Below are 20,955 nucleotides of genomic sequence, written 5' to 3' on the forward strand. Positions count from 1 at the left end.
AGGCACATGTCGGTGGGAGAATGTCCTCCCGGGTTATTTCTCCCCGTTAAGCCAAGCCGTTTTCTGGCTGGGAAAAAACTGGCCGCGGTCGGGAAGCGCTCACCCCGACCGGGGGACCGGTGGCCGCTTCCCCCTCCCCGAGAAAAACTAAAAGGCACGGAGGGGCCCGAGCGACCGGTCGGTTTTGGTCGCCTTGCCAAAAATCTCCTGCAGCCCCAGCACCGGGATTCCACACCCCCCCCCCAAAAGGAAAAAGTTGTTGCGGTCAAAAAGCATGCACTAACGGACCCGCTCGCAGATATTTTTGGGAGATGTAACACGCTTTCGGGGGTGTAAAGGGCTGGGGGGGGGGGTTAAGGGGACACGTTTCCCCCACGCTTGGGCTGATGCTTCTGCAAACGAAGCCCCAGAAAAACGATCGAAAAGTCATCGTGGGAACCGGCGGCGGCCCAGGGCCGGCGTTGCCCTCGGCTCGCCGGTTTCTTTTCTCGCATTTTACTCGCTCGCCCCGGCCGCGTTATATCGCCGGCCGCCGGGAACGGCTCCCCCGGGCTGGAGCGGAGTCCCCGCCGGCGGGCACGGCGGCAGCGCCTCGGGCTTGCGCTGCGCTTTTGTCGGGCCGGGAGGCAGCCTTGGAAAAGCGAAAAAAAAAAAAATTTAAAAAAAAAAAAAGAAGGGGGGTGGGGAGGAAGGAACGAATTTTTAACGGAAGGTTGAAGGCGTGCGGGAGCGGACACGGTGCCATCCCCGAGAGCAGCGGGGTCCCTTCCCGCACCGGCCACGGGCAGGCGGTTGCAGTTCAGTAGCCGCCCACCCCGCCGGGAACGGGGCCCGCCGCACAGGCTCGCTTGAAGGCCAAAATACCGGCTTCTCCAGGCGGCACAGGCTTGGCAGCGAGGGAGGGAACCGGGGAGTCGGAGGCTCCGGGGCCAGCCGTACCCTCTCGGAGAACGGCCGCTCGGGCCGCGTTCTTTGCGCCTGCACAGATTTATTCCCGGCTGCCGAGGGCACCTCGCTGCATTGCGGGGAAAGGAGCGAGGTTCCTCGGAACCGAGGTACCGCAAAAACCCCGCAGCAAAGTGGGCGGCTGGGAGCCGCCGGGCCCCCCGCAGCCTCTCCCCGGAGCTCCCCGCCCGGCCGGGGCGAGCATCCCGCGGCTGCCACCGGCTTGCACCTGTCGGAGTGCCGTGTCGCTTCCACGGGGAACGCTAAATTCACGAGCGTGGAGGAAGGGAGAAGGGCTAGGAAGCTTCTCACCTCACACCCCCCCCCCCCCCTCGGGGGGTTTACCAAGGACCCGGCCCAGGCAACCGGCGGTCCCGCACGCCCGGAGAGGCGAGCGCTCGCCCGCTTCGCGGGGGTGTTTGCGTGGAATTTTGCCCACGGCGAGCTGGGGGACCCCCTGGAGAGATGGCTCAAGGGGAAAACGACACCCGCAAGCCCCGCAGGACGTGGCCGCTTTTCCACCGCACCGCAAGGAGCGGCCTTTCCCCTGTCCCGTCCCCCCCCTCCCCCCCCCCAGCCGTACGGCGGGGGGGTACAGGCAAGCCGGTGGTCGTGAAACCCGGCTCTTAAGAGCTTCTCTCAGCCGCCTTTGCTCCTGTTGGCACCTTCCTCGCCCAGGCACTAGCCATTTCAACACACGCTCCGCAGCGTGCCACATGCGTTCCGGCGGGGAATCACGGCGGCTCTTTAAAAGGGGGGCACTGGAGGGGGTCCTACGGGGAGGGGGGGGGGGGGGAGATGCTTAGGAAGCTTTGAACACAGGCTCCGAGTGAAACCCGGCGTGCCAGCCTCCCGGCTCGAGTGGGCTCAAAGCCCGAGATGGGGGACACACGCAGCGGTGTGTCCCCCCCCCTCCGGGCAGCTTGGGGCCGGGGACTGCGCCCCGGTATTTTGGAGCCATAAAGCAGCTTAGAAGAGTTGCTCTTAGTCCGGTTTGCCCGGGAGCTGCCGCACACGCAGAGTAAAAAAAACCCTTTTTGCCGTCGCCGGGTTTTTTCGCATCAATTCCTTCTTGTTTCCGCGCAACGTTGCGGGGGAGATTAGAGCAAGAATTAATATTCGAAAACTGCGCAAGATCCCCCCGTGGCGTCCGACGGGGCTGCTCTCCGTCAGGGTCAGCGAGCCCCGGCCAGATTAGGCGGTAGGAATGTCACACGCTTCCCTAGAGCTTTTCCCTTTCTAATCTGCCATTAATAAGCGGAGGAAACACACGCACAAGCTCCACATTGTAATTAGGCTCTGCCTTAAATCCACGCAATCCGAGAGCAGCTTTGCCTTTCATCCCCGCCGGTGCCAAAGAATTTCAACACCTTTCGGACGCGGTTTAAAGCCCCGTTTCCCTGCGTGATGCCGGCACAAGGGGGCAGTTAAGGACAGCCTGGAAGCCCCGGACCGCCGCTCGGGTGGCTGCGGGGTCAGCGGCGGGGCCGGGAGAACCGGCGGGGCGGGCGGGCTGCACCCCCGCCGGGGAGCCTTCGCCCCTCCACCGAACCGGCCGGCGGGGAAAAAAGTTTGGTTCCTTTCCCAGCAGCAGGAGCAGCAGTTCTGCTGCCTCCCTCAGCTGCCGGGGCGGGGAAAAAAAATAAAATAAAATAAAATTTAAATATATATATATATGTATCTCTCTAAGGCGGGCTGCAGCCTCCTCGCCGTTACGAGCCGGAGACAGCCCGGGGGTCAGGCAACCCCGGCTGGCGAGCCCCTCGACCTCGCCGGGGTCTCCGGTGCCCGTCCCGGCGGGGAACCCGCAGCCGAACCGGAGGAGCCGGCGCCGGTGCGTCCCGAGGCAGCAGCTCGGGTCCAGGGCTCAAAGGCTCTTTAGGAGCAGGTAAAGAGGGATTTCGGCCAGGTCCGGGGAGACGCATCATCTCGCCCGTAGAACCGAGTAGCTCTTTTTCCTGGAGAAACCTATTTGCACACTCAGTGGTTCAAAATTTTTTTTTTTTTCACCCGAAAACCTTCGAGAAGCTGCAGAACAAACGGCACTCTGAGAAAGACAGAAACGCCTGCATTTGGTCCAGGAAAAAAAAACGAATAAAAATCAAGTCACTCTTACTGGTCCTCTTAGCGATGAAATACATGGCGGGGGGGTTAATATCGTCGCAAAACCTGTGCGTGCACGTTACTGTCCTGCAGCTCACTTTCCCGATACTCAAGCTGCACCGAAATCGGTCTTTGCATCAAAATGCGTTTATCGGATTTCCCCCCCCCCCCCCCTTCTTATTTCTAGAAGCAAACACTGGCTCCTCTGGCCATGAAAAAATACCGTGTAAATTGCCATTTAAGCTTTTTCAAAAAACATGTTCAGCTATAAGAATTCCTTCGAATTCGTTACACTCCACCACGCAAGGCTACGCCTTGCTGGTCCAGGGTAAGGTAAAAATGCACGTCCTAAAATGAGAAGTCGCAAAAGGAAAAGCAACATTTACATTTGAATATCTAACTTGAACAGTATTATAATTACAGTCGTAAAAGCTCGTGCGCTGTTGTCTTTCAAACGCCAGGCTATGAACAGACAGTTTTCGGAGGATGTAAACACAGCGGCTTTAATCACGACGGTCTCTTGGACGGAAGGGAAATTAAGGAGTTATAGCAATTTTTTTTGAGACGTTTGATCAAAATATTTTTGCCGGGGGAGCGCTTGCCAAACGAAGGCAAAATAGAAACGATGGGCTCTGTCATTCGGCAAGGAGTTTTGTCATGGAAAGAGCCCCGGGTTCCCCTTCCCCGGGGGCTTTCTGGAGCATCCCCTCCTGCGGGAGCTGGCACTGGGACACGGGGATGGGGCGACTCCTTTTTCCAGCAAACGTTTTGCAACCCAAACGCCGCGTTCTGAAGACGTTAGAACGATCTGCATCTCCTTCTCCAAATTAGCACACCCCCACCCCCCCAAAAGGTTTGGGCGAGCCGTGGAGACCGGCCACGGTCCCCCTTCCCCGGCAGAGAACGGGCCACCCCGCACCCCTTGGGACCCCCCCCCGGGACCCCGAGGGGGGTTTTTTCTTTCATCAGGTGTTGAGGGGGGAGACGAGGGAACCGAAATCCTTCGGGATTTCGTTTGCCCTTTTGCCAAAAAGAAACGCCTTCCCGGCTCGTCCCTGCTTCGCAGCAGCAACCGGCAAGACCGAGGTGCCCCCCCCCCCCCCCAAATAACTGTCCCCAAACTCCCACGGGAGCCCCGTGGGAGGCACCCCCGTCTCTTGAGAGCCGAGGGGCGCCGGGGGGGGTACCCCCCTTGCTCCCACTGCCTCTCTGGGGGTGGCTGGGATGGAGAAGGGGGGGGTCAGTCCCCGAAGCGATGCCAACCTCGCCAGCCCGGCCGGGGGGGGACACACACACTTTGGGACACGGGACAGGGCAGCCCCGCTTCTCCATCCCCGGCCCCACGGTGCGGGGGTGCGGAGCCCCCCCGGGTTCCGCGCCTGCTTTGCTCGCGCTTCCCCCCACTACCGGTGGCTGCAGCGGAGCCGGCTGTATAATTATTAGCTATTAATTGAGTTCAAGACCTTTTATGGCTATGGGAAATGAGGAGTCCGACCACTAATCCCAGGGAAGGTCTGCACCCGGCCAAAAGCTATGGAAAAGCCGTCCAGGGCTGGCTGGGCCCAGCCTGACACAATGTCCCTGGGGGCGGGGAAAGCATTAACGAAAAAAATTCATTAGGTGAAAATTATAGAAACTTTAAACCGAGGGATTTATTTACGAGAAGCCCTTTGGGGGCTGCCACTCGAGAACGGGGAGGGGGAGAAGGGGGCAGAGGTGCCAGAACCCCGCAGCGGTGCCCGCCTGGGACCAGGGCTGCCTCTGGCCTTCCTCCTCCTCGTCCCACCGGTACCGGCCGAGGTGAGGAGCGACCAGGGCTCCCACCTTCCCCCCCGCAGCCCCAGCAGGCGGTGGGCTTCTGCTCACCGCCCCGCTCCCCGCATCGCCTTGCCTTATCTTTAACACGCTTCCACCTTCCAATTAAACTTCCCCAAATTGCCAAAAGCCTTATTTGCATGCAAGGGACTCCGTTCAAAGATGCTAACTTATTGTCTCCTCTCAGAACTTAACATTTCTCTCTTCAGTTCCCACTTGAAAGAAGTTTTAGAACAGTATTCAAAGACTGTCCAAACGAACAAAACCTTCCCCTTTGCTAGGGAGAGAAATCCGGTGTATTCAATAAGAGGGCATATTCTCAGAAGTTTGCAGATTTGGTTTTAAAGGCTGTATTGTTCGTGCCTTTTTCCTGAAACTTTTTTTTTCAGAGGACGGCTCACATGCCTGTGAAGGATTATTAAAATAAAACATCATAGACTTTTTTCCTTCTCTTTTTTTTTTCACTGTTTAGAATTACTTTTCTGGAAGGGCTTTCCAAGCACCCCCCAACCCCCAAGTCATAATTAAGAACACTTTTTTTTTTTCCTAGCAAACAGGCAAAGTAAAGAATCAAACCCTTTTCCAAATGCTCCTTTTCCTTTAAACACTAACAGAGTTCTGCACTTCGGAAATACTTATCTGTTACAAATACACCTGAAAATAGTCTTGGTGCTGAATAGATGTTGTTCGTCTACAGAAGAACAAATTAGAGCAGTGAGACTTTCATACCCGGCAAAGCTAGAAGCTTCTCTGCCAGTGTAAAATAAACACAGACTACAATTCTTACTGGGTTTTCGAAAGCTCTTTACAAGGCAACAGGATCCCTGCCTTCAAATCCTCGCCGCCGCCACCCCCCCCCCCCCCCCCCATTTTTCTGTTTAAGATTAAAAGAAGATGATCCAATGAGCTAAGGATATAGAACTCCTTTTGGGAATGCGATAAACTGCAAAAAGCCAGTGGCAACTCATTTATGATTAACTCCTTTTTATAAAGGTGCATAATGGAAGCAAACAGGGACCCGACGGGACACGAACATATTTTATTCATTTAATACAAAGCAGCTTTAAAAAAATAACACAAACCCAACTTTAAAAAGCCTCGGTTCAGCACATAACTCAAGGGCCAGGGGGAAAGGGGAAAAAAAAAAAACACCCCAAACCCAAAACTTATGGGGTGTGATGTGATTTTGCCACGATCCTTCGCTCACCAGCGAGGGTGTGTGATACACCGAGAGGAACCCGCACCCCGGCTATGCCAGAGCAGGGGGGACACCCCACTCCTGGGACCCCCACCAGTCCCAGGGGGGGATGACACAGGGACAGTTCCAGCCAGCCCCTTTGCCTTTTTTTTTTTTTTGCAGTGCCCCCCCCAGGCAACGGCCAGAGCCCCCCACCGCCTCGGCCGAGCCCCGGCAGGAGCGAGTGTGGTCCCAGCAGCCCGAAAGGCGGTCTGCCCGCTCCCAAGAAATAACGTAGGGACACACAAAGAGCTCCTGTCCTTGGCCCTGCAGATCACAACCAGAGATGGGAGAGTATTTAAGAGCAGCCTTTAAGTGGCTGGGATCGTCTCCGTCCAGCCCCGGCCAAGGGAAAGCCACCAATACCCAAAATAAGGGTTTTCTTAAACCATAGGGAACCAAGAGTTCATTTAGATTTACAAATTAATGAAGACTTACTGCAGAAAGTAACTGTAAGAACATGTGTTAAAAAGCAACAGAAAGAATTTCATCGATTTCCATGAGGTGGATTGTATCCAGGAAGAATGAGTCAACTTCATTCCTCGAGTAAAACTCACTGAACTGAAGCAAATTACACCAGGCATGAATTTGGATCATCTCCCCCCCCCATTTCATGTATTGCTGTCCAGCTAATTATCCCTTCAGTGTTGTTACGGGTTACAGCTAGATGGGAATTTTTAAAAAAATGCTTTTCATCACTGGAAAATGACGACTTGACAAATATTCCCCCCCCCGATATCACATCAGTTACGAGCAATTTTTCAGCCAGAGTCGCACACGCAAGACAACATGATGCGGTGCAGGAAAGAACAGCTTAGTGGTCAGGGCACAGCAAGGAAGAAATAGAAGGTCTTCTACATATCACAGAGATGCCTGTGTTCCCAGCTGTTTGTCCTGCTGCTAATTCTTGTTTCTCCTTTACCCACATATTTGGTGTTAAACTCTGCGAGGTTTTGGTTTAATTTCCATGGAGGAGATGAAAACTCTCGAAGCCACTGAAATGTTTCCTAACCAGCTCTATTCTCACACTGCTGAGGGATGCTATTCATTTCAGAGGGAAAAGCAGCATGTTTAAGTAATTGATAGAGAAATCTTTCTCCAATCACACATGCACCTTCACTGCAGCCACAGTGTTTCATTTTACAGGTGGAAGAATAAAGTACTTGGTACTTTAAGAGATTTGGCTTGAAATCTCAGAATATGGTGATGGGAGCAATGGTGAGACAAATACTAACGCACTGTCCGAGTTTCGGTCTTTGCATTCAGAAGCCCAAAGTTTCACACGGACCCTCCCATACTTCTGTTAACGCCCCAAGAGCGTATCAAAACATCTAGAAGTAAGAACGTGAGGCTTTTCAACCATACTGTTCGGTTTCTAGCCCACAAACCGGCTACATGAGAACTTGTGGCAATCCCACAGGAGTTCAGCAGCTTTCTTGTTAGAACAGCAAGGCATAGAGAGCGATAAGCTAATTGATGAATAGTTAAAAACCAAGCTCCATTTGAAAAAAAAAAAGAAGAGTGGTTAGAAAATGAAATGCAAATATATACAAAATAGCCAATGGTTTCTATGAATATAAATGTCTGTCTATCTTATGACTGCTATTTTCCAGCCAGCTTTCCAACCAGTGCAGTCTTTGCACTTCTGTATCTACAATTGTACCATTTATAAGCCAGGAGCCCACCTTGCCCATATGCTTGTTCCTACAGTGACTCATGTTCCATTGGGTTTATTCCTGTGAAGACTTGTGTTAAAACAGAGGAAAGAGCAGAACCTTTGGGGAAGGAACACTACTTTTTGGAAAGCCCCAGACATACTCACTATTCCCTGTCAAAAAATGAAAGCGCTTATTTACATCCTGCGTACGGGAAAGGCTTTTACAATTGGTATAGCATTAAAAGAAATTAATTTGATACCTGGGTCAAACAAAAGTCTTGCTGAATAATAGTGTTTACTCAATACCTAAAAAATAGTCTTCCTAGAGGAATACACTCAGGGAGGAAAAACTCATAAATTATCCAGCTAAGGCATGGCAGATTAACTTCACTTTCATTCTATCGATCTATTGAAGCCTCTCCAATCAAACTTCCCTGAAAAAGCTTACCACCGCTGCTCGCTGGTAGCATTTGCTGAATTCAAGAAGAAATTAAGTACCTATCACTTCATCTCCAAGCAGTAGCTCCCAAGTAACACACTGCAAGCAAAACGGCGTGCCTAGCCTGCCTGCTACAGGTTCCTAGGTTCTGCAGGGGAATTTCTTCCCTACCTTCACAATTAAAAAGCAGCACGTGACAGAGCTCCAACTGCCACAGCTCACCACTCCGCGCGCCAGCTGTACAATTTGGGATGTGCGAGGGATGAGTATTCAAGGCTCTCGCTTTATAGACGCCGTCTGTGTGATTTCAGCTCCGGCACGTATCATTTAGCAGCTACGCAATGTCTGTATTGGCAGAGTCCTGCAGGTACAACTCCACCCAAATTAGAAAGACATTCAGAAATCAATCGTCTCTGGCACTGTCTGTAAGCATTAAGGTTAGTATTCAGTTACTCTCTCTGTTAAGCAGAAAAAAAGACAGATAAGGAGCTTCCCAGGTGATAGCTGGGCTGACAAGTTGCAACTCAGGGATCCAAAAGGCCACCGTTCTCAGGATGAGCTCCAACTCTACCTCACCATTTCTATATGCCAAAAGGCAAAACACAAATTGTGACATTTCCCCTTAAAGGTAAGCAAAGTGCCTTCCAGCCAGAGTATGTGTTTCTAAACAACCGACCACAGCAACTGCCTAGCATGGCATCATCTGTCACAATTCCTATCCTGCTCGGTTTTATCGTGTCACCTGCCATATCAGGCATTTCCCAGGAGGCAAACCCCAAACTCTGCTGCTGCCAGAAAGGCAAAGTTGCTCCGGAGGCCTGGCAGGGGTAGGACATTCAACAGGGCAAGTACCACAAAACCAAACCAAAGACCTGAATTAGGCATTTAAAGGTTCCCAAGGCAGAAAAAGTCCTGGCCATTCCCAGTTTCTTGTGGTATTAAGGCCCATTGCCTTGATCCGTCTGCTAAGGGAGTCCCGTTTCCTACTTCTCCCTAGCTGGCTGGCAGACCAAGCCCTTGAGTGAAGGCAGAGCTCTCACGAGGTTGTCACCACTAAAAGAAGGAAATACCGTGTCACAAGAAGTTCCCCAAAAAAGAACAAAGTGGGTTTTATACAAAAGCGGCATAGCAAGCTACAAACTTGAATCTGTTCAATAGAAAAACACACCTCATTTTTGCAGGCCTTTCTCTTCTTTCATTCATCTGCCGCTATAAAAGCTGCCCGCTCTGCTGCTGGAAGAGTAGCTTCCAGACTCACTGCTGGAAGAACATAGGAGCAAGACGGTATTACAGTGGGATACTTAAATCCTCTATGCAATCGCAAAGCTATGCAGGACACTCAAAAAGAGCTCCCAGTTTTCAGAACAAATCATCTCCGAAGCTGCCGCGCAAGCAACAGAGCAGGCAAGCACGCTGCACCAAAACAAACTCGGCTGCGTCGCTGCCGTGTCCTGGCTCCGAGTCCTGTGGTCAGGCTACGCTGCCTGATGTTACACAGGGTATCCTCCAAAACCGGGGTCCCTGCAGAAAAGCTTTGCACAACACTGCTGTGCACTGCCCTTCGCTCGAGAAAAACTCGCCTTTTTCTCAGTAGTTAGCTACAGTCTCCCAACTGTGCCAACAGGACTCTTTCCTGATATATATACACCCAAAGACCTTCTCATATTTTCACTCCAGATTCTTTCAGTACCCTGACACAGATACATCACGAGAGCTGCTCGACGACCATTCAGCTGCAGTTTTGTTCCTTCGGTATAAATGAGATGGGGAAATAGTTTCATTTCTCTGAAGTATAAAGTTAAATAGAGTGAACTGAGAAGTTTCTTTAAAAATAATGGAGTGAGATCACCCATACAGTGATTTTAAATGGCTCAAATAAGAGCAGTACTTGCATTTAGCAAGTACATCCTGAGGAACAGGAGGCTTTCTCCGTTTCAGCCACTTGGGTGCATTACAAGGGGGACCGCGCTCATTCATATGGGGAACATATTTTCTATGAAATTATTACTAACAGCTTTTTAACTCCACTCTTAAGCAACTCAGAATGCAGATCAATTAAAGGTCACAAAAGGACTTGACATTTTCAAGGGAATTTGAATCTTAATAGATTATTTTGTCACAAAGCTCAGCTGAATGAACCATTTGGGCAGCAAAACACTTTATTCCTGAGCATATTGACCACTAAACCTGGGCTGGCAGGAAACAACAAGGGTGTAAAGAATGACTGTACTGAAACCCAGTGAAGTCGCAACAGGAGAAGAAGCAACCAGCGTCCGCCGACTTCTTTTTAAAACAGTTAAGAGTCACTGTTTTTGAGAGTAACACTCAGCTTTGCAAAAAGTCTGGCAACAAGGCAGGTCAGCATTTCTGCATTGTAATCACCTCACCCCTTAATTTTTACAGCTGGACCTGTTTGTCACAGCCTCACCAGAAGAGGAAAAACTATCCCTTTAAACAAAGCCATTCAAAACTCTGCATCTTTTACTATAAATCATTCAACGAAAACAAGATTTATGTTCTCAGTGTTGTCATTCACCTAGGCACTGCTGGTTTTCCAAGCAAATCACAGTTTCGCATTTCCCCCCCCTACTAAACACACACTGATACTAAGTTTGTTTATTTTCTCATCATCCAGGTTGTTGGGAAGTCATATTTCTGACCATTTCACCATTTAGACATTTTCTCACCATTCATACAAGCGTATATTGCACAATGAAATCCCGAATGCTTCTGTATTAATAACACCCCAAAATTTATCATATGTATGGTACAGATCTGGAAAATACTCCGGTAACTTTAGGCATATAACCCTTCACAAACTCACAGAGGTAAGAGAAGCTCTATTAATGGATAGCCAAAACACAGAATACATCATCCAAGAACAGAATCACAACTCACAGAACTGCCTATTCCACAGGTAAACCCAATGTTTTTGTCACTCAAGTGGCTGCATTTTAGCAAAAAAAAAAAATCACGATAAAAGAATTTTATTCTGGAAGGATGAGAAAAAATGTTAAACATGTTTTTATGGGAGAAACAGAGATAGAGAGCTAGCCTGAAAACTGAAAATCTCTCATGCCCCGATCTATAAATAAAACTAGTTGGGCTTTTCTTTTGTACTAAATTTAAAGGAAAGCCTTTTCCATGGAGAGTTTTCTTTAAAACAAACTATGCCCCAGAAGGATTTTAACGATGGTGTTTCCAACAAGCAGCATGAATGAATTAAACAATAAATGCAGTAAGAAAGCAGCTGTATTTTTCTTTAATAGAAGCAGATGAACATGTAGTTCAATCACGGCTGCGTTCTCAGAGAGAAGGACGATTCCTGACAGTTCTCACCCAGACCACAACACCAGTTTTCCTTCCCCCTGTACTCCAGAACCTTGGCTCAGGCACCACTTGCCCTCTAGCATCACAACAAGCTTCAAGGTTAGCTCCAGTGGCCATCAAGCAGAAATTCCAAATTCTGTTGCATACACAGTATCAAATTATTCAGCTCTCTTCTGCATGTTATCCACAGGCTACGCAGGGGAAGGAAGGGGAGGAGGAAAGATACTTGGCTCTCCTTGACAGACTCAGGTCAGGTCTATCCTCACCACACAGCAATCAGAGCCTAACTGCCTGTCTTTACTCAACTTCTTCCCTCTGGAGATAAACCTCACGATCTTCTGTAATTGCTCAGTCTGGAAATCACCAAGGTCTCTCTCTTCTCCTCACAAACCCCTCACAACACCCGACTAGGAGACAGAAGTTTCAAAACAACTGATGTAGAGGGACACCACCACAGTCTCCAGGAATTCACCTGAACACACATGGAAACACTGGGGCTGAAGCAAGCTCAGGAGATGCGAGAGAGCCTGCTGTACTCCTCAAGAGCAGCAGGGTTTGCTTGTTAGCCTAGCAACAGCCACTAATTATTTTCATTTGGTGTTTCAAATAGAGACCATCACCTTAGCTTCCTGACCAAAGCCATCACTCAGAACTGCTGAATATGCACCATGTTCCACCCCAGAAACAACCGCATTTCGATCAGAGGACAGAGGCCCTTGCAGTACTTCAGGTTTCCCACATCACTTTCCATCTCAGCTATTAAGTGCCACTTGCTTCCACTTTTCCTTTCAGCCTTGAAGCTCCCTAACTTCTAGGTTTTCTAGCAAGGAAACCAGTTTTCTCCTACTTACCAGGTCTGCATCTGCCGTCATCTTCATCCTCTGCAGTGAGGAGATTTCCCTCAACGCGCCAGAATCAGGCAGCCATACCGATAACGTCAGAACCCATCCCATCTGCAAGAAACGTTGCACCATTAAGTTGAAGCAAACCCCGTATTTCCTTGTGGCGGAGTAGCTTCCCCCCAAATCCCATTGCAGCCTAATCTCTGCGGTAGCAGGGTAGGGACTCTAAAACTCACGAGGCAGTAGATTTTTCTTTTTACACAGTAAGAAAGCTACAAACACTGCAAAGGTCCCTGCAGGTTATCCTATCCTCTGCTGATGCGCATCACCCACAAGCAATTTTTTCAGCAGAGACTTTACTGACACATACACAATGCAGATGCCCCAGACGAGCCTATAAACCAGTTTGTATTTTTGCTGTTGCAGCTCTGATTCCCTTCCCTACGGTTGCAAACCAGCCTGCAGAGCACTACCTCAGAAGAGCTAAAGAACATACAGACCTCCAAGGAGCGGTGGAACTCCCAGCTCACGAGACAGGACCGACACGCAGCAAACCTTTCCCCGACAGAAAACTGACCCTTTTAAGGAGTAGCCCAGAGCTGCCTATGTAGAATTAATTGGCTTGAGGAGGGCACTCTCATTAAGGTGAGTGCATCCAGCTGGATTCTATTCAGTTCATCAGGTCTTGGTCTTGCTGGGCTCCGTAGCATCAGGGCAGCCAGCTGGTGATGGTTTGCTTTCTCGTGAGCTGTGGTCGGAGGGCAGCAACAAACACAGGTGGCTGCTGTTACACCTGAGACGGCACCTTTGCACGTGAAGTGAATTTCTTCGTGGCTGTGTCAGGGGTTGAGAAGCACGAGGTGAAATTGCTGCCGTGGATGCGTTCTCCAAGCATGCTGACTAACTGGATAGATTCCTATTGCACGTTCTAAGAAATGGAGATTTATTGCAGTACAAAGAGAGATAAAACACACATGTTGAAACAACTCAGCTCACCAAGTCTAAAGCCAGACAATTAATGAATTTTAGGTGGGCTGTCAGTAATTCCCAGGGATAAGTGAAGCCCATCTTGTGTCATTCAAGTAACACCCACCCCCACCCCCTTCCATGTGTTTATCGTTACTTAGAACGGGACAAATTTTGCCTCACAGATGAGTTAACTGTTAGGCATCCCAAAGGGTCTACATTTAATACACATGACACTTCCAATGCTTAGATTTTTTTTTTATTTGGAGTAACTGTATGTTTCATAAGTATAAGGACTGAACTTCCTCATACATACTGTGGAAATACATAAAACGTAACTCAATGTCATTTGACCTGCTGATATTTCTATTTCCAGAAGAGAGCAGGAACACTGGAAAAAAAAAAACAAAAAAAACCACCACCCAGTCTTTCCCAGCAAATTCTGATGTATAGGATGTGACATAATGGTGCAAAATCTTTTGGCAAAAACAGGGATTTTAAATTGCTCTGCTCTATTTTGCTGTGGTGGGAGTTTTAATGCAGTGCACTTTGCCTAGAACTGACACAAAAGAACAGACAATCACCTCGAGTGTGTTACAGGGAAGAACAAAACAATTTTCCGGGCAAAAATATATTGAGTTCAGTACGCTGGTTATAGGTTACAGTAAACAGAAGCGTTTGATGTAATGGATGCTTTCTGGCTACCAGGGAACCTTTCAAGGGCCCCCACGCAGGAGGGAGGTGGCACTGATGAGGTGGCAGGTACGTGCTGCAGAGAGGTGAAAGGGGACGGAACTTTATTTCCCTTTTTACAAAACAATTTGCTGAGCTCCGTGTATTTCACCGGGCCCTGTCAGCGCGGAGCAGAGAACGGCACGCTGCGACACGAGCGCAGCAGTCCGCCCGTTCCCGGCTCCGTGGGGGGAACGGGATCGGGTCCCAGCACTCGCCGGCACGGATGGTGTTCCCGAAGGGTTCGCTCCTTTGACACCGGCTGGCCGGCCACGCGGAGGCTGTGGGCTACGAAGGGGCCGGCGTGGAGACGATGCCCTCTTAAATAAAGCAGGGTCTTTTGGGGGGGCTGCTCCCCCTGCTAGGGGCTCTTCAGGCTGGGGCAGAAGGTGTTTCTGGGTCAGCACAAATGACTTTCTCAGACGGCCACGGTGCCAGCGATGTCCCTTTATTTGCTTTATTCCCCATGCTTTGGTGCAAAGAGGGGATGCTCGTGCGATGGTTTGCATTTAAAGCATCTCACCTGTGCGCCTTCAGCTCTGCGCGGTCCCCAGCAAACTGGCCTCTGCAGAAATGTTTCAAAAGCCGCTTGCCATACGTCGCAGTGCTTGGGGTTTATTAGCTCACTCAGAAGTGTAGTTTTTAATGCAGTGGCTGCTGCCTGTAATGGCAGAAGTGCCCTGCAAAAGCTCTGTCTGCCAGTCTGAGCAGCGAGGACATCCTGCGCACGCTGATGCTAACTAACACTGCCTCCTTGTACATTCTTTCTTTTTCTCTTCCCCCTCTCTTTTTCTAATGAAATCTTTCCATATTATTAATGGCTAGGGTGGATCTATAGAGTGTGTTCCTTCCAGGATTTTCTTGTTTGCTGTAGTCTTCAAATTTTCCAGTTCATTTCCTATTTTCCTGCTCTAAAACCCCTGCCAAAAAAATCCCTGAAGCACACTTTGGTACTTGAACAGAAAAAACCCCAGCATTTGAGAATAGACATTTGATCCAGACTCTTGTAAATCAGTAGCAATTTTCCCCTCAAATATGAGTCTTTTTCATCAGTGGCTGACAGTTCCTCAAGGTGAGGTTTTATCTAATTAACTATGCAGATGCATTTCAGTCCCTAAAATGGAGAACACTGTGTGATCTAATTTATGTGAAATTAGTAGTCCAAGAGCATTCAGCCAAAATGTAAAGACTGGACTTACGATAGGCTATTTAATCAGATTCCTTTAGGAATTAAATGATTAGGAATGAAATTAATGAAATGGATTTATGCCTAAATAGTCCAAACGGCGCTAGCTCTCGTAGCCAAAGAAGAAACAGGTACCCAAGAAAAAGTTCCTCACTCATGGACTGGAATATTAGAAACAAAAGTGGCTATGTAATCCCCCATGGAAAGAATTATTTCGGTTTCATGTAATCCCTCACCAGAAAAATTGGAAACATTACAAACTCCACTGATATTAGAGCTCAAGCACAGGATGGTGCCAGTTGGAACACGTTAGGAGTTGGGGAATTCCTTAGGACATTGGAGGAGAAAAAAATTCTGAAGTAATTTCATGGATTATTGTTGGTTTTAATCCCTTCTGTGGTTTCTGAAAGAAAATCCTCACACATTCAGTTGCTCATGACATGGATGCTTCCCTGTAAACATAAACTGAAAATAAAAGCGGTTGGACACCAGTCAAACTGGTGGAACTACTATTAAATGACTCAGGCAGCCTGATATGTGAGACTGGCTATTTCGGTGGATAACACTGGTAATTTGGGGCCGAGTTAGTTTTATTTATGGGTGTGATCCACTGTTCTTTGCTTGAGGATGAAATAGCAGGTGATTCTAAGGGACCTTTTGCTCTGAACCCCCTCTCCCCAATTTGTTCTGCAGGGACAGACTCTCTCATCCACGGGAAGCCCCAGGCTGTCAAGAGAGCTCCAGGCAGGATGAAAAGGCAAATCTCCCGATGTGGCAGCTCACAGCATCCCCTCCCGAAAGACTCTGCAAGATTCAAGCCAAAACGGAGGGGAAAAATACGCGCTAGCACCTTGACTAGGATTTTTTCCTTCAAACACACCTGGGCACGTCCGTGGTTTTTTTACGGTCTTTGCACTCAATATCTGTTCCTTTCCTTCCATTGATGAACAACGGGACACAAGATGACCCGGGGCTTTTCCATGGCTACGTTTGGTGAGACGCTGCCTTCAGTACGAACGCTCAGTTAAACGGATTGGCTTAACACGGGGCAGCCTCACGGTTCCCGTTCTTCTGCAGCTACAGCTTGATATTTGGAGGTAACCGTCACTGATTTCGTCTTGCCTTAAAACACCGTGCCACCTGCTCGTCCATGGCTGTCCGTACAGGAGGGACAAGGCAGGCAGCTCAAACAGTCCCTTGCCAGGTATCCCAAACCCTACGTCACCCAGAGCTCGCTCTGCCTGTCAGCTGCACGGCTAATTAACTACATGTAATGAGGATGTTAGGCATTCAGACACTAGAAGTGGGGGCTTTGAGGAAGTGAAGAGTCCAAGTCTTTATAAGGTTTCATTTATTTCAATATATTTTCTTTACAGGTCTCATTTTGCCTTTTTCCCCCTCCCTCTCTGATGGTGACATCACCTCTGAGTATTTGATCAGGCGAAGTGGAGTACCTGAAAGCTAGCATACATTCCACATTAGGGAAATCTGCCTGAAGCAGGACACAGCACAGCCCTAACAACATCACCACCTCAAATAGGAACTACTTTGACTTAATCTGGTTTTGCCTTTAAACATCCGAGGTAACAGTTTTGTTTGTTCATTTCTTCCAGCCTTCAGATAGATACAACTTTCTCACAACAAAAATAATCTCTCTCTGAAAATGTATGCTTCAAATTTCTTGAATGTTTTCCACAGCATTTAAGTATCACACAACTGGAACTGAGGCTCAGGAAGGCAAAGGCTCAGATTCAGTGTCACCGGTACGCATAAAGACGACAACTAAATTAGGAACCCAGTCCCAAGAGCTTTTCTCTTCAGTAAATGCAGAGTGATAAAAGCCCAGCAGCTCGTAGGTAGGTGGGGTCTCTCTCTTTCTCTCCACTGTTTATCTTCTTAACTGGAGTTTAAAGTTATTTGCTTTAGTTGTAAAAGGTTAGATGGGATGAATCCAGATCTTGGTGACTTGCCTTAGAAAAACTCTGACAGATCTGGAAATAAAACCTCCAAGAGGGCAAGCTGGACGTTACCCAGTTACTCTGGACATGCAGGGATCCATTCTTCCCCTCATAAAGGAAAAATGATCTCACATCAGTAAAAAAACCCACCAAACCAGTTTCAAAGTAAATCCGCTGAATACAGTGGGTTTAAAACAGTGTGGCTGAAATCAGCATCTGGACTATTGTCTTGGATACCTTAAAAGTCCATGATTTCTTCCTCTAGGGGCATGTGCTTCTAGGAAATATATATTACTTTGGCTGAAAGACAGTACTTCAGAGAATGTCATCAGACCACCAGCACCGTTTAATAGTTCTGCTGTGTTGTTCTGAGAAATACTGTTTTCTGTAGGAATTCGGGAATGACCCATAGAAACAACTTTGGCAGCGCGTGTATTTCCCTTTGGATTTGTCAGGGTACCAAAGGATCTGAAGAGCTGAAACTTTCCAAATCTTCTCAGCTCATCTGCATTACAAGGACTAAGTGGCTCACCAGTGGTTCCTTGCTTAGTCTGAGGCTCCGACATTAGCAGGGTTACATTTGATCCAAGATGTCTTGAGAACCGCAGGGAGAGTCATGTTTTCTAACACCATCAAATTCCCCTCTCCATTCTTGGTGAGGGAGATTCATTGCAAAAACAAGCAGTAAATTCTCAAAGGCTGCAAGAGCGCAGCGCGGAGGGCCAGACAAATTAAGACAGATGTTCAGAACTTTGGGAGAGCGAGGATGTGGTTTCGTGCGGCCGGCCATGCGAAGGCTCTCGGAACATCCTCCTCCCTTCTCAGACACAATAATGAAGCAGAGAGCGTCACGAGACACAATAAATCGCATCCAAAATGACTACGGCGGGTGGAGTTGCAAACCTGCAGCCGTTCTTGGGGTCTGCAAACAGAGACCACCGCTCCGCTGGCTTTCCCAGCTAGATGCACGCCGCTTGGCACGTTCCCATCGCACGGTCCCGAAAACTATAAAGGAGGAAAGCGTGGGCAGGCGTTTGAGAGCCAGGAAAACGATTTGTCGGGAGGTCTTGCAAAAGAGGGAGATTTCTTATCATGTTAGTCTTTGAGTCTGCACGGCCACAGAGAATAAAGCAGCAAAAAACTGGAGGGAAGCAGAGCTCTCCAGGCTGCCCCGTCAGCACCGACGAGCCGACTCGACCGTCGGCATCCTCAGGGAATCCCGTTGCTCCTCGGCTTTCTCGGCTGCTCAGGAGAGCTTGCAGAAGCTCTCTTAGCCTTACAAACATTCAGACTTTAAGCAACAGCCTCTTCTGCCTTTTTGCCGATGTGCCCCAGCAGGATTCAGACCTGGGATTTAGGCCTTTTTTAGGCTGCACGATGCAGCCCTAGCAGCCATGGTGAGTTAGTTTGACTTTTGTTACGTGAACTACAGAGAAGCACGGTTCAAGAAGACAAATGCATTTTATCCAAAACCATTGGGAAACTAACAGGCAAAGGCAAATGAGAATGACACTCAAAGTCAGTGAAGATACTTCATTCTCCCAGTTCCCTTTTAAGATTTGACAGCCATTTGAGGTATATGTGGAGCTTGCAGTGAGAAAGGGCTGTTTCTGCCACATTTTTCTACCAAGCAGAAAAATCTCAAACGTGACTGACAGCTGTCACATCACAGCACATTCCATTACTTCCATGCTATCAGTTGTGGTCACAATTCCTCCAGCATCATATTTTTCTGTTTTGTTTTTTTTTTTCTGTTCTTCCCTTTCCTTGTATATAAATTTCAGACTGTGGACACAGAACAAATCACCTTGGTGGGAATGGTCATTAAAGGCATGGGTAATATACATACTTATTGTCCCACATGCTTTTCCATTTAAAATATTTGGCCTGAGAACGTGGGAGGTAAGAAACTTATATTTTGAGGTCTTTATAAAACATAGCTTACATCCCCTGATTTATGCTCCTTGGGACTTGTTCTATGTAAAACATTTAACTAGCTATACTTTAGATAAAAGAAACATCTGAAGCATTGGTTGTTTTGGAGCTTCTCATTCTTTTCTCCCATATATCTTCATAAAATTTAAGTGCCAGGCACAATATTTTAAGTTCAAAACCCTTCCTCTTGTTCCTAAGTTCTCTTTTCTTTAGAAAAGTTTATGATATCACTTTAATATTCTCCCTTACTGCTGGGCTCTGAGCAGCAGTGCAGCGCACCTACGGAAGCAGGGCATCGGTGGTTTAGTTCCAGTTTTGCCACCAAGGACACGAGACAAAGCCTGCCAAATGCAATTCATGCAAAACGAATGCACGAAATGGCAGCTTCCCCGGGCATCAGCGTCCAGAGGAGCGCGGCGATATAAACCGGCGTGAGACCCTCTGCAAGGCAGAACGGCACAGTGTGTCGAAGATCTAAACCCAGCCGAGCGGGTAGGGTGAAAACAGCGGCAGCCTCCCCCATGCTTGGATGAGAGGTCTTGGGCTTCATCTCTTTAGCGGACCTACTGCCTGACGACGCGTTCCTGAGCAGAAACAAATAGTATATATAGTATAGCTATATAGTATATATAGCTATACTATATATAGCTGCTATGTTGGGCCTTGCAGCTACGACACTAAACGGGGATGCAGAAAAATCTAAGTTAAATTCCTGGCTCTGCTACACGCTTTGGTCAGGATCTGAGCCAGGCAGTTATTTCCACCTGTCCGTGTTTCCCTTTAGTAAAAGGGCGACCAGATTCTTTCTGTTCTTCAGCCCCATGGGCAAAGCTTCGCAGGTGGTTCTGCGGGGTGCAGGGCAGCACTGCACGGAGGCGTCTCGGCTCCTTCAAAACGCGCTCCCTCCGCTACGGAGAGCTGCTCAGCCACGTTAACAGTTGGCTAATTTTCTCCTTCATGATACGGGGGGGGTACTGAAGTGGTCCAAGCACCCTCCTAAAAGAGCTCTCCTACTTGTTCGGAGCTAGTTTGCGCGTCCGTGCCCAGCACGGCATGTCGATGTATGGACGCCATCAGGAACAGGGACAGCCTTGCCCTACGTACCGTTGCGCCTACGTGTTGGATGCTTTGAACGGTCGCAGCTTCTACCAGCTATTACTGTAGTCATAGATACACTGCCCTTAGAGAAATCAGAATCAATTTAGGCACCTAATACTGGGATGTCTGCGAGTGAATTGGTTTTGAATTAATTGAGTAAAACAAGGCAGTGAAAACCCGTGTAACATGTTGGTCTGGAAACTGCTGCAGCCCTGGGGATGGAACGACAATGCATATTTTACGCCGTGAATTTTTTATTAAGGGCTGTTGTTTTTTTATTTTTTTATTATTGAATATGAATATTTTACACGTCCGAGTTCAGAACAATGCTTTTTTTGGCTGCCTCTGCACTTTTCATGGTTGTGTACCCTTGCATTGCATAACTGAGAGAGATCCATTTACACACATGGGGAAAGGGGACTAATGAATCTCAGCAAAGCTAACTTTACTGTGTGTGAAAAAAAGCACTCTGAAGTTTTCCAAATAAAAAAAATATATACATACATAAAATACTTGCATGGAATGGCTTAATAAAATCAGTGTGTGTGTGTGCGAGCGCGCGTGCACGTGTGTGTACATGCGGGGGCATGTGTTCGTGTGGGTATGTGTATAATCACTGCAGAGCCTCTCTCACCCAGAGCTACATCTTACTCCGTGTAGCGACATCTCCGCTGGGAAGAGCTCTGGAATGTTCTTACCTCCGTCACGTCAA

This window comes from Accipiter gentilis, chromosome 1, assembly GCF_929443795.1.
Source record: "Accipiter gentilis chromosome 1, bAccGen1.1, whole genome shotgun sequence".
NCBI classification, from domain to species: Eukaryota; Metazoa; Chordata; class Aves; order Accipitriformes; family Accipitridae; genus Astur; species Astur gentilis.